Source organism: Oryx dammah, unplaced genomic scaffold (assembly GCF_014754425.2).
Source record: "Oryx dammah isolate SB20612 unplaced genomic scaffold, SCBI_Odam_1.1 HiC_scaffold_25, whole genome shotgun sequence".
Taxonomy (NCBI): Eukaryota; Metazoa; Chordata; class Mammalia; order Artiodactyla; family Bovidae; genus Oryx; species Oryx dammah.
Window position 1 is genome coordinate 13,755,556 of NW_024070209.1, and position 13,692 is coordinate 13,769,247.

Genomic DNA, 13,692 nt, shown 5'->3' on the forward strand with positions numbered 1-13,692 from the left:
ATGTCTGAGCTGGCCTTGAAGGTAAAGAAGGAAGGGAAATGGTGGAGGCAGAGATGGGGTGGGGAGAGGAGGTCCCATGCTCGGCCTTCCTGCGTTCCCAAGTCCTGCTGGCTGTTTCTGCTCTCCAGCTGACCACTCCTCACACCCTCTCCCACCAGGACTCTGCGGCAGCCTTGTCCCCACTCCACCAGCTTCCAGCCTTGCCTCTGTCAGTTCTTGCGTTCTCAGCACCCTGCGGGATGTCTCTAATCAGACGCTGTGGCTCCTCTTCTCAAAACCTTGCAGTGGCTGCCCAGCTTGGAGTAAAATTCAGGTTCCTGCGCTCCCCTGAGAGACAGCATCCCTCCAGCCTTGTTTCCCACCACTGTCTTCTTTTAGCCGCACCAGCCTTCTTGCCATTTCTTGAACATGCGAAGTTCAGTCCCGCCTCAGGACCTGTGCACTTGCCTTCCTTGACTTTGACTGGTCGTCTTCCACATACTTGCAGGACTGCTTCCCTCGTTTAATTCAGGTCTTTGTTAGAAGTCGCCTGTTCAGAAAGGGATCTGTGATGACTTATCCTTCTATGCACACACCCGTGATGAAGAAAATGCCCCAGTGTCTGCATCATTTCTTGGAGAACTGTCATCACAGCAAAGTTCTGATGGTGTCTTCTTATTCCGGAATGAAAGAACCTAGATTCCACAAAGTCCTTCAAAAGCGCTTCTGCTCAAATAGGGATTCGAGTCTCACCTTCTTTGGTTCACGATTGCCAGACATCTCCGTTGCACCGTCTCCCAGGTTTGGCTTAAAAAAGACCTGAGTTCATTCAGGAGGTTCAGAGCCGTCTACATGTCAGGCACTGTTCTAGGCACTTGAAATACAGTGAACCAAAAAAATCGTCTCTCGCCCACCCCAGCTTGGTGCCAAGAAGACAGAAAATAGGCAAACAAGCCTACAGGAGAATGTCAGGCTGTGGCGGTGGGGAGCTTCGTTACCTTGCAGGTTGTCGTCACAGAAGGATGCTGTCACGCTGTGGAAATGCCTCCATTTCTCTCTTATTCCTTTCCTGCCTGAAGTGTGAGAAAGGAAGTATGAGGAAGGGGAGGATGGACCAGCTCTCTGTGATGGTAGCTGCGTTTTGTTATGACAAAGGCTGTGCTTGGTACCCACGTGGGAACTCCCCTCTTGGATGTAGCTGGAGGGTCCAGAAGCAGAATTAAATCATCCTTCAACAACTCTTGAATTCTGGCCCCTCCATCTCGGAGCTGACTGCTGGCTGGCAACAGATTGAAAGCTGTATTCGTACTTGTCCTCATCTGAGGGAACATCTAGAATGTATCTGGTTTACGTCAGAAACCACAGAAGCAAGGCTGGCTGCTGGAAGCCGGGGCACTGGATTTCCTTGGTTGTTTCAAAAGCTGCTCAGATTCCTGGCAGTGCCTATCAGTCTCTCTATTGAAAGACTTCTCTGGAAGACTCTTCACCCATTGTTCCTCCCTTTCCTCCCCTCCAGGTTCCTATCTACCTTATCCATGGCCTATTTGCAGAGGGTTTTCCCCTGCTTCCTCCCATCCTGACATGCCCCTAGTCTGAGAGTGAGACTTGGGGTCCAGGTGGCTCAGCCTAGTCCGATCAGCCACTGATCAAAGCTGCTCCCTGGCAGCCACTATCAATACACAGTTGACTAACAGACTGTATATATTGTCTGTGCCAGGTCTTAGTTATGTTGCAGCATACAGGGTCTTTGACCTTCACTGTGGCGCGTGGGATATAGTTTCCTAACCAGGGGTCGAACCCAGGGCCCCTGCCTTGGGAGCATGGAGTCTTAGCCATTGGACCACCAGAGAAGTCCCTAGACTGTATTTTTTAGAGCAGTTTCAGGCTTGCAGAAAAGTTGAGCGTAAAGTACAAAGAGTTCTCGTCTACTTCCCCTGTTACTAACATCTTGCTTGAGTGTGGCACGTTGGTTATAATCAATGAGCTGATATTGGAACGTTATTTTTAATGAAAGTTAATGTTTTTTAACTAGAGCACAGACTGAAGTCCCTCATTTACAATAGGGTGTATTTTTTGTGTTATGCATTCTATGGATGGTGACAAATGTGTGATGATACGTATCCACCACTGTATCACACACAACAGTTTTCCTGCCCTCAGATCCTCTGTGCTCCCCCTCTTCCTCCCTGCCTCTCTCTCTCTCTCTCATCCCAAACCCCTGGCAACGAGTGATCTTTTCCCACTATCTCCATAGTTAGGTCTTTCCCGGAACGTCATGTAGTTGGAATCACACAGTCACAATACATAGTCCTTTCCGATTGGCTCATTTCACTTAGGAACATGCATTTAAGGTTACTTCATGTCTTCTTCCAGTTTGAGAGTTCATTTCTTTCATTGTTGCATGATATTCCATTGTCTGAATATACCATAGTTTATCCATTTGCCTGCTGAAGGATATTTTGGTTACTTCCATGATTGAGTAATTGTGAATAAAGCTGCTATAAATATTTGTGTGTGCAGCTTTCTGTTTGTGTGTGTGTACACATAAATTTTCAATCATTTGGGTAAATACCAAGGAGTTTGATTGTCAAACCAAATGGTAAGACTGTGTCTGGTTTTGCAGGAAACCACCTAGCTGTCCTCCAGAGTGGCTATACCATTCTATCAGCTGCTTCTGGTTCCTGTCCCACTTCCACTTGGACGAGTCTGATTTTTCTGCGCAGTGCTTCGGAAGCACACTGAATATTCCAGGGATGTTGTCCACGTTCTTCCTGTCATTTTCCTCTTCTTGCTAGAGCTAAACCATCTGAGCAGAAAACTTCCTCTTCCCTCCCTCTTTTCTTTTGCTTCACATCTCTACCGTCCCCCCACCCCAAAGTTAACAAGGTAGATGGGGACGGGCAGGAGCAGGCTTGGTAGGTGAAAGCTACCATGCTTCCCCAGGGTGTATTTTTTTCTTTCTTTAAAATGATTTAAGTTGACACCACTGAGAGGTACATGATGCTCTCCAGCCCGAAACTGTGGGGTCAGGCGTGCCTTGTTCCTCACTGATGTGTCTCCAATCAGTAAAAGAAACTCTTCCTATATGACTAAGTGCACTGGGGGCATTCAGCGAACAGCTTTGTATTATGTGGCCGAAAGAACATCCATTGGCCGGAGGGAGATACTTCAGGGGCTCTGAAGTCAGGCAGTGGACCAAGAGACAGTTGCCCTCCTCGCCACGCCTCCCCTCCTCCCCTCCCCAGGCCCCCAGGAGTCTGTCTGGAGCCCTGAGACTATAAATCACTGGGTGCAGATTTGTTGGCAGCTTGTTGGTCTTGTTACTTTATAGGCTGGCTTCCTGTTGTGCAACCCAGATGCTCTGGGTTACTATAGAGAAGCATAGAGATGAACGCAGAATGGAGGGAATTACTGAATGTCAGGGAAGGAAGCAGCCCAGTTACCTGAAGGCAGGCTGATCCTGCAGTCTGCTGCGAGCTCCCCCAGGCTGCTGGCAAGGCTTTCCTGAGCCGCCCTGTCCGTTCATGCCGGCTTATTCTGTCTCCCTTGAGTTTGGGTGCTTCTGCCCACGTGCAGTTGGAGGCTGAATGACCTATAGTTGAGAGACTTTCCATGCCTGGGTCCGTAATTTCTCAAACAGGGTGCACTGTTAGCCTCTTAGGAGGACAAACTCCTGTGCATCACAGCAATTTAGCATCCCTGCTCTTACCCACTAAATACCAAGAGAGCACCCATGTCATTGTGACAGTCAAAACCTACCCCACCAGTTACCGGCTGCCCCCAGGACACACTGCCAGTGGGCAGAAGCCCTGGGCTAGGGGTGGGCTGGTCAGGGTCTCCTAGTGAAAGAGGGTTCTCTGAGTGCCTCTTGCCCTCTTCTCATCCGGGCCCTTCTCACAGCTGGCACCTGCTCTTCTCCTCCGTGCCCTTCTTCATCTCCCCTCTTCTCTTCCTCCTCCTCCTCTCCCTCACTTTCAGGGGAGGAGAACTTAGACCTCTTCCCAGCCTGCTTGTGATGCAGGGTTCCAAGAACTTCAGGGTGTTTCCCCTTTAATTCTTGAAAATCCATCTTCTGGGGATTTGTGTCCTCTTTTGAGCTCTGCTTCTCAATCAGCGGTCTTTATGCAGTCAGGTGAGTTCTCCTAAGGGGTGTTCTGGAGTCAGCCCTGAGAACCTAGAACACGACGGAGGCCTGCTGGTGGCAGTGAGCATTCGTGCAGGGCTGTCCCCTCTGTCCAGGCCTCCGCCAGCCCCCAAGGCCAACACTGCACTGATCTGAAATGCGGCCAAGTCCCACTGGTGTTTATCTTGGCTCAAACCCCAGCCTCGCGTGCCTCTTGCAGGGTGGTTCTGGGGTGTCCAAGCCGAGTGGTGGGAAGGATGAGTTTGTCATCATCACGTGGAGGAAGTAGGGCAGAGTTCGAGGATTGCTTGTGTTTTCACCTCCTGCCCTCTCGTAGCCTACTTCTAAGCCCCTGGTGGTGAGTGGTGTGCATTCGTGGTCTTGACAGAGCTGAGGGATGGGTCTGCCTTTGTTGGGGCTGCCAACAGGCTACCTCCGCTGGGCTGAGGTCTGCACAGGCCATTTGGGTGCCACCACAAGGCCAGGGGAAGCTGGGACAGGGCCAGCGGGCCTCCATGGAGGGGGTGGGGCTTGGTGTTTGATTCCTGAATTCCTGCTGGCAGTTGTGGGACCCTGGCCCTGCAGGGAGTGTCACTGCGTCTCCCACTGGATCTCCCAGCCCTGTCTGGTCCACTCTCCTACCCCTTCTTTCCTCAGGGACTCTGGGAAAGTCGAGCATGGCCCTCTGCACTGACACCTTGATGCCTCACATGAGGGTCAGTCAGCTGGAACAGGGTGTGAGCACCTCAGCTTGTCACAGCTTCCTGCAGCCTTGGAGCTCGGCACTGGGAGAGTGTGTTGGTGATTCAGCAGCCAGGAAACTCCAGGAGAGCTCATTCATACTTGCCTAGCTGCTCTGCAGTCCCCGTCGAGGCCCGTGGCCCGCCAGGACAGGAACAGGGCCTGTGCAAGACGAACTTTGCCTCAGTCCCCAGCCCTGGTCCAGGATCATTGATGAACCTTCAACTGCTTCCTCCTAACAAGAAAGAGCGGAGCATGGATGAGAGTGGGCACAGGGCCTGTTTCACCCAGAGGAGATGCTTGGTGCATCCTGGTTAACAGTTTTACAGAGATATTTTGCTCCTGTGTGCTGTCTGCTTTGCGGGGTGTGGGGGTGAGGGTCCTCTCAGACCACCATATTAGCAGGTAGCACTGTGCTGTAAGGCTTTGACGTGGGTGAGGGTTGGGGGCAGCAGAGAGGAAGGTGTGTGTGTAGCAGTGTGAGGCATTTCATCACACCTACCGGGCCTTAAGAAACAAAGGTTTCTCAACAATGCAGCACCCACCTATTCCTGCCATGGTCTCTACAGCTTTCTTGTTTAGTCATTTCTTTTTCTTTTTAATTTATTTATCCTTAATTGAAGGATAATTATAATATTGTGTTGGTTTCTGCTATACATCAACATGAATCAGCCATAGGTATACATATGTCCCCTCCGTCTTGAGCCTCCCTTCCACCTTTTAGCCCATCCCACCCATCTCAGTTCAGTTCAATCACTCAGTAGTGTCTGACTCTTTGTGACCCCATGGACTGCAGCACCCCAGGCTTCCCTGTCCATTACCAGAGCTTGCTCAGACTGATGTCCATCAGGTTGGTGATGCTGTCCAACCATCTCATCCTGTGTCATCCCCTTCTCCTCCTGCCTTCAATCTTTCCCAGCAGCAGGGTCTTTTCTAATGAGTCAGTTCTTTGCATCAGGTGGCCAAAGTATGGGAGCTTCAGCTTCAGTCCTTCTAATGAATATTCAGGGTGGATTCCTTTAGGATTGACTGGTTTGATCTCCTTGCAGTCCAAGGGGCTCTCAAGAGTCTTCTCCAGCATCACAGTTCAAAAGCATCAGTTCTTCAGTACTCAGCCTTCTTTATGGTCCAACTCTCACATCCATACACAATTACTGGAAAAACTATAGCTTTGACTAGATGGACCTTTGTCAGCAAAGTGATGTCTCTGCTTTCTATTACACTGTCTAGGTTTGTCATAGCGTTTCTTCCAAGGATCAAGAGTCTTTTAATTTCATGGCTGCAGTGACTGTTTACTGTGATTCTGGAGCCCAAGAAAATAAAGTCAGCCACTGTTTCCACTGTTTCCCCATCTGTCTGCCATGAAGTGATGGGACAGGATGTCATGATCTTAGTTTTTTGAATGTTGAGTTTTAAGCTAGCTTTTTCACTCTCCTCTTTCATCCTCATCAGAAGCCACCCCATGTATACTACCTGTTTATCCTGAGTCTCTGCAGTCAGTCTTTACAATAATCCCGTGTGGGAGATGGATATCTTTATCTCTTTTTCATAGCGAAGGAGACCAAGATGCTGGCAACAGGCCAAGGTTGCATAACTGCCAGGACTCAAGTTAGGACCCTGCTGCTGCTAAGTCGCTTCAGTCGTGTCCGACTCTGTGCGACCCCATAGACGGCAGCCAACCAGGCTCCCCCGTCCCTGGGATTCTCCAGGCAAGAACACTGGAGTGGGTTGCCATTTCCTTCTCCAAAGTTAGGACCCTAGTGGCGTGAATCCGAGACACTGAGCTGAGTGAGGACAGGTCGTGTGCAGGGAAGGTGGCTGGTGCCTGCCAGGAATGGGTGGGAGGAGCCAAGTAGAAATGGGGTTTAGGACCAGGTTATGCGCCTATAGTCTCTGGGCAGGACTTCAGATGGGCCTCTATGAGCAGAGTTTAGACGGAAGGGGTCTGGTGGTCCAAGTGTTCTAGAAGCTCACTGGCAGCAAGAGCAGAGGTGAAAATGCTTTGGTCAGAAAAACCAGTCAGGCGACTATTGTGAAGACCCAGAAGAGATGATGAGGCCTGAGTTTTGGCAATGGCAGTAGGGATGTAGAGGGATGGATAAGATGGGTGAGGTGGAGGCAAGACTTGTGGGAGGTTATGTGGCTTGGTGATGGGGTAAAGGAGAGGGAGGGGCCAATGATGGTATCTGGTCTTCAGCCCCACCTAGAACCAGGGAGGAGGAGTGGAGAAGGTCAGGAGACACAAGGTCTGAGGTCCAAGCCTTTGGAGATCAGGGTTGGAAACAGTGCTTGGGGCCTGGAAGTGGGAAAGTGTCAATGGGAATGTGGGATTGTATGCTGGCTTTAGCAGCCCATTCTCATCTGCCTTCCATGTAGCATGGAAAGTCCATTTTCCTCTGACTTTGCATGCTTTATTTCATTTTATTTAATCCTTGCAATAGTCATGCAAGGAAGTGTTGTCCTTGTTCATGGATGAGGACACAGAGGCAGAGTGAGGTTAGATAACACAGCTAAGGTCTCACAGTTAAGGAGCAGCAGAGCTAGGGTTCGAACCCAGTCCTGACAGCAGGGCTCCTTTTTTCTCTGCCATAATAGACCCTGAGTTGGGATTAGAAAGTGGTACAAAGTTGCAGTGCAGACACCTGTCTGCCTGTCTCTTCCACCTCTCTGATCCTGAAGGTTCAGTCTGAACACTTTGGGTTTTCCCACCCACAGATATACAAACACAGACATGGAAAATACCATGAGCATTCAAGTAACACTGGCTTATTTTCTAGGAGGTCGTAGTCATAAGGTATTGCCTTAGACTCATCAAGTTGGACTTTGTTGCTTCTGGCCACCCACGAGTCATTAGGAAGGGCAGCTGAGGGTCCCAAGCTCACTGACCCAAGAACATTCATCCTGGACTGTAAGCTTCGAATATATCTTCAAGCCCATGTCAAGACTGCATTGAAAATGTAGAAACGGAAAGTGCCCTTTTAGGTTCTAGTTTCGGATCTCTCCCATCTTCTGATATTCGATGGACATGCTAAATCGAAAGACAAAATTACAACAAACTGCGCACACTCACTGAGGCAAGCACACACAGCCTTTCGGCTGATCCTGGTTCAAGGCAAGGGGCGCACACTCACTGAGGCAAGCACGCACAGCCTTTCGGCTGATCCTGGTTCAAGGCAAGGGATCCACCTGCACACAGAGCATCAGAATGAGGCCAAGTATGTCCATGCCCCTCTTCCCCAGAGGGATGGTTTAGAAAGATGCCAGCCCCATATCATCCCAGAAGTTAGGGACAGGGCTGACGCAACTCTGTCATTTAAACATAGAGAACCTGAGATTGAGTGGTGAAGGGGCTTGCTAAAGGTGACGCCACTCACGGATGACCCTAGTCTCTGGACTCCCTGGTTATCTCCGTGTCACAGCACATCTGGCTTAGATCCAGGAGAAGACTCTTCTAGAGTGTCTGTGTCCTTTGGCTGTGCTCCGCAGGACAGGGGGAAGCAGAGGGTGGCTGGCTGGGCCCTGTAACCTGAGCTGGCATATCTGTCACTTACAAGCTGGGTGGACCTTGGACAAGCGACTTAATCTCCTGTATCTGGACTTTCTCATCTCCAAACTGGGAGCTTGAACAGTACCTGCTTCCTAGGACTGGCTTTGCGTACTGAATGAGACGATGCAGGGCATGTCGTAAGTGCTGAAATGTTGCTGCTATTACCGTTAATAACGCTCTCCACCACAATGATAATTATGGCTGAATGATGCGAGGAGGGAGCTCGGGACACTAGTCAGGCACCCGTGGTCTTCCTGCCCACTGCTGGCATACAGGTGTGTTCCTGGTTCACGTGTCTGTGGAGCTGTTTGGGTGCAGGGTCAGAACCCCACTTGGATGGGTTTGTCACAAGAGCTACCCACGTCCCTGCAGAGTTACCACCTGAAACCCAACACTAACCATTTCAAGTAGTTTCTCGATAAGACTCTCCTGGGGTAGCAAAGTTTAATCTGTGTTTTGAAGGCAGAGTTCCAGATGCTGGGATGGGGAGAGAAAGAGCCCTCTGTCCCGTGAGCTGTTTGGCCCAAAGTGATTCATTCTGTGTCACATATTTCTAAACCCTCCTCGCCTTCCCCTGAGCTCTCCTGATCCCGTCCGGCCAGTTACTCCACACATTCCTCTGCTGCTTTGCCTGCCATCCTCTGAAGCCAGTGTCACCAGCGTCTCTGTAAGCAGGGGCATTTGTGAACTGTCACCTCTTCCTTGGGGAGAAACTGCACTGGGGTGATGAGGATGTCGCGTGGCTGCTTTCGATGTGACATTTATGGCTGTTCTCGCAGGAGGGTCAGGCACGGGTCTCCTGGTCTTACTGGTCCTGCCAGCTTCCCTCCTTGCCCCTCCTGCTGTGTGTTTCCTTTTTCTTCCTGATCACTTCTGACCCTGAAGCTAGCATCTGTACCTGGCTATCAAACCTCTTGCGTTGAAAAATACTAAGTCACACAATATTGTGGGTTTTGCAGTTAGAAATCCTGCCCTGTTTGCAGATGAATTTCAGGTGTTGGAATATAATTCATAAGAGAAGATACCCTAGAACCTGGTACCAGAAGTTACCTTAGTACCAGCAGACCCTGGGTTCCCTATGACCCATTTCCACAAATTTTTGTCCCCTACGTGGCTGTTCATGGGTGTCACCTGAAGAGCTCGAGCTGTAGGTACCATCCTCACTTCCTGAGCTTCTGCTCTGAGCCTCATGACCCCGCAGCCCCAAGCATGGTGGGAGAGGACGTGAGATCCTGGCTGCCCTCCACACGGCCATACTCGCTTCTGCCTGTCTCTCCGTTGGTTCCTGCCCCTCCACCTGCGTCATTCCCCGCGGGCCTTTCCTCACCAGCTCCTCTAAACCTAAGACATCTTTCATCCAAAAGGCCCTGCTGCAACCTCTCTCCACCCTCCCCACATCTCCCTGATGCCAAAACCTCATGCTCACTCCTTTGCTCAGGAAGCCTGGCTTAGGGGATTTGAAAGTGGATGAGCTGTGGAGCCTTGATTTTTTAGGGCAAGCAGCTGATCTACACAGTGGAGTAGGTGGGAGCCTGGAAGGAAATACCAACTGTAGTGGAGGTGAGAGCAGGGCATGGTCCCCTCTGCTGGGGTGGCCGGGGGCCTGACGATGCCTCTTCCAGGTCGGGGCCTTAGAGCTGAGTGTCTGCAGAGGAGGGGAAGCGGTCACCAGGCCGACAGGTGGAAGAGGATGGAGGGTGTCCCATGCTCAAGGGAGAGTCAGGTCCCAACCCCGTGCATGCACGCAGGGCCGCATGGACGAGGCATCCTGCTCTGTGGTCAGGGGGAGATGGGTGTCCAGCATCCATCGGCAACATTTCCCCTTGGCCCTGACCTGTGAGATCCCAGGTAAGTAGGCTGTCCTCTCTCTGGCCATTCTTCCTGTTGGAAGCAGCCATCTGCATCCCAAAAGCTGAAGCGAAAGCTCTGCGGCCCTTATCCTTCCTGGAGGGCCACGTGGGTTCCCTCTGCCTCGAGGCTGGGGTCTGTCTTTCACAGGTTTTTCTTCCATTGCGTGTAGATTTTCCCCTTGCCACCACCCTGCTTTACTAAGTTCACAATCCTGAGATTCCCCTTGTTGGAGCTATTTAAACAAAATGGGATGCTGGCAGGAGCAGCCCAGAAGGGATTCCTGCCTGGAGGGAGGCAGGCTGGCTGGCTGGCTTCGGGGCAGGCAAGGCCCGGCTTTGAACCTCAGGCGAGAGGCACCTGTAGCCTCTGAGTCTCCGTCTGAACTGTGCGCTGTCTCCCCAGGGCCACTGGCGGCGGCCATGCCTACGTCTGAACCCACGCAGGTGCTCCAGGGAGGATTCCTGTGCTCCTGTTGAGTCTCGGAGCCTGCCAAGGCCACGTGTTTCTGGCCTTCACACAGTCCAGCTGTTCCAAGCAAAGCCCAGGGGGAGTCTGGGCAGCTGGGCTTATGGAGGTTATGCTGTGGGGATTCTGGATGTTCATACCCTTGCTTCTTCTTGGTAGACCTTGCTTATAGTGGCGGGATTGGAGGCAGTGGAAATATCACAAGAGGCAACAGATGGAGCCTCTGGAAGAGATGGATCAACCTGGTGCCTAGGCCCACTGAATCTGCTGTCTGGACTCTTTTGGGGGTCATAGCTGGTACTTCCACAGCCCATGGTCAGGACTGGTGTGTGGGGTGGTCATTAAACACTGTCTCAGGCATAGGAGTTGGATAGACTTGAGTCTGAATTGGGCTGCAGGAACTTGGGCAGATTTCTCAACCTGTCTAAGCCTCAGTTTCCTCATCTGTAAAATGGGGTGTTTCCATAGACTGGACCAGAAGGCAGGGAGGCTGGGAGGAGCCCTGTGTCATGGGTATGGTGCTGCTGCTGCTGCTGCTAAGTCACTTCAGTCGTGTCCGACTGTGTGACCCCATAGTCTGTAGCCCACCACGCCCCCCCATCCCTGGGACTCTCTAGGCAAGAATACTGGAGTGGGTTGCCATTTCCTTCTCCAATGCATGAAAGTGAAAAGTCAAAGTGAAGTCGCTCAGTTGTGTCTGACTCTTAGTGACCCCATGGACTGCAGCCTACCAGGCTCCTCCGTCCATGGGATTTTCCAGGCAAGAATACTGGAGTGGGGTGCCATTGCCTTCTCCGGGGTATGGTGAGGACTAAATAAGATAAAGCATGTAAAAGCCACGTGGTGGGCCTGGGACTGCCACCTGCCCAGTAAGTGGCACCTGTGCCGCCGTGAGACGTGACAGGGGTCAGACCCTCTCTTTTGGATCTGGAACTCTCCTAGGGAGCCCACCACGTGGTGAAGGAGAAGCAGAGGCCTCATCTCCCATCACAGGGCCCCTGCTGCAGTTGTGTCTAAACAGAAACTGCAGAGAGAGCCCAGGGCACCAAAGAGTTTTTCCATGGGACTGTCGGGAGTAACAGAAAGGAACTGTTCTTGTACTGCTCAACTTATGATTAAAAACCCAGTGTCCTTCCTCTGTGGAACATGGTGGTTTTGTAACCCCTAATTAGTTCCTGAAGCATCTTTGCAAGTTCAGCAGCTGACAGCTCCCAGGTAAGGAACCCAGGGGGTGGGATGGCAAAGGGACTCGCCCCAAGGCTGAGGGAGCACCCCTCCACACGCCCTGGATGCTGGGGAGCACCTCCGCTCTCTCCTGGCTGAGGGTGGACAGTGTTTGCTGTCTAGTCCAGGCTTTGCTTAAGCAGAGGTCAGCGTGGAGCCCAGGAACTGTACTGACTGCTGGACGGACAGAGGGATACGGGGCTGGGACGGAGAGGGGAAGGAGATGCATTTGTTCATAGGCTGTTTGTGACAGGCCAGTGGCACTTCCTCTCAAGAGGTATACAGAGCATCTGTGAGCCTTTCCTTTCGGTTCCGCAAGTCACGGGCCACCTTTGGCCCAGAGTGGTTTGTGGTGATGCCAGTAAAATCAGCTTGTGACAGGTCCCCAGCTGACTGGGAGAGCCCTCTGAGACTTTGTCTTGCTTTGGTAGGAAACCCTCACTGTAATGCTTGGTGTGTCGATTACACACTCGCCCTTTTAGATAATGCCCAGGGAGGTCCTGAGACCTTGCTTCCAAAGGTACTGCCTGTTGAGCAGCAAGAAGGAATTTCACAGGCCAACGTGTGATTTCACTAACTCTCTCCCCGTCCCCGTCTGCCACCGCCTCCTGGTCTCCCCTGACCCAACTCCAGCAGCCAGTGTCACGGTTGGCACTCCGAAGGAGTATTTGGGAAATTCATGCCAGGCCAGCAGTGAGAGCAGCCTGAAGCTTTTAGGTATTTCTCAGGTCAAAGGCTTAAAGGGAATTTCTGAGCAGATCGCCTCATCTGTTCCAAGCGTGTTTCTCCCTTGAGAGTCAAGGGCTGGCGTGTCTACATCCTGAGTGATGGGGGAAAGGAGCTCTCACAGCCTGCGTGGCAAGGGGTGTTCCCGAGCCTCGGGCTGGGGGTCACAGCACAGAGGTTTGCCTCTTTTCTGTTCTGCCTCTGGGCTAGCCTGCAGGTGGCCCGGCCTCATTGCGTGACCATCACGGCATGTTTTTGCAGTTCAGTTTTAGGAAATCATTCTTAGTTCATGCTGGTTGCATAACCCCTAGAGGTTCCTTCTTCGACAGAATTGTGCTGCTGTGCTTCCTCCGGGGCTGTAACGTGCAGGTGCAGAAGGTCATCTGCTGGCCGGGGTAGCTTTGGAAGTAAGCGACCCCTGTGGTCCCAGAGCCTCCTGCTCAGGTGGGCCCTGGGCTTGGGGGCTCATGCCCACGCAGTCGCAGTCTGGACATACTTAATGCTTTTCCTTTCACATTATAAATGTGAAAGGCAAATGAAGGTTAATGGGACAGTGGGGTGTGTGCAGGGCCCTGGGGCCTTGGCTCCTGTGATCCCACCTACTGACACCTCCCTGCCTCCCCTGGGTGGGTTCTCGCTACTTCCGCCTGGGACCTGGACTCCAGAAAGGCTGGAGTGAGGTGTGTGCCCCTCCTGGGCAGGGCATGGTGGCAGCTGCCCCATTGAGGCTGGTAGCCCAGCTGTGTCTCTGCAGAAGACGGATATGGGCAAGCCTCTCCTCTCCTCTAATCCACATACCCCGGGTAGATGTTGCGACGCCCCCAAGGTCACCTGCCCACTGTGGGTTGGGGCGACTGGTTTCTGGGAAGAAGAAACCTCTGACTGGCTCCCCTGCCCCCAGCTGGGTCGCTCACATCCGCACATCCATCCCCCTGCTGGCGGACCCAGCTGTCCGGGATCCCGTGTGCGCTTGGGTACTGTTACTGGGGCCCAGGGTGTCTCTGGGGAGCTGGGCTGACCCTGCAAGTCTCCTCAC

The 13,692-nt window shown here is 52.1% G+C and overlaps 1 protein-coding gene across 2 annotated transcripts in view; it reads left to right on the top strand.

The window, feature by feature from the left end:
- TGFA (transforming growth factor alpha) overlaps positions 1-13,692 on the top strand; it is a 111,728-nt gene that overhangs the window by 22,085 nt on the left and 75,951 nt on the right. The gene's annotated exons all lie outside the window — the stretch shown is intronic.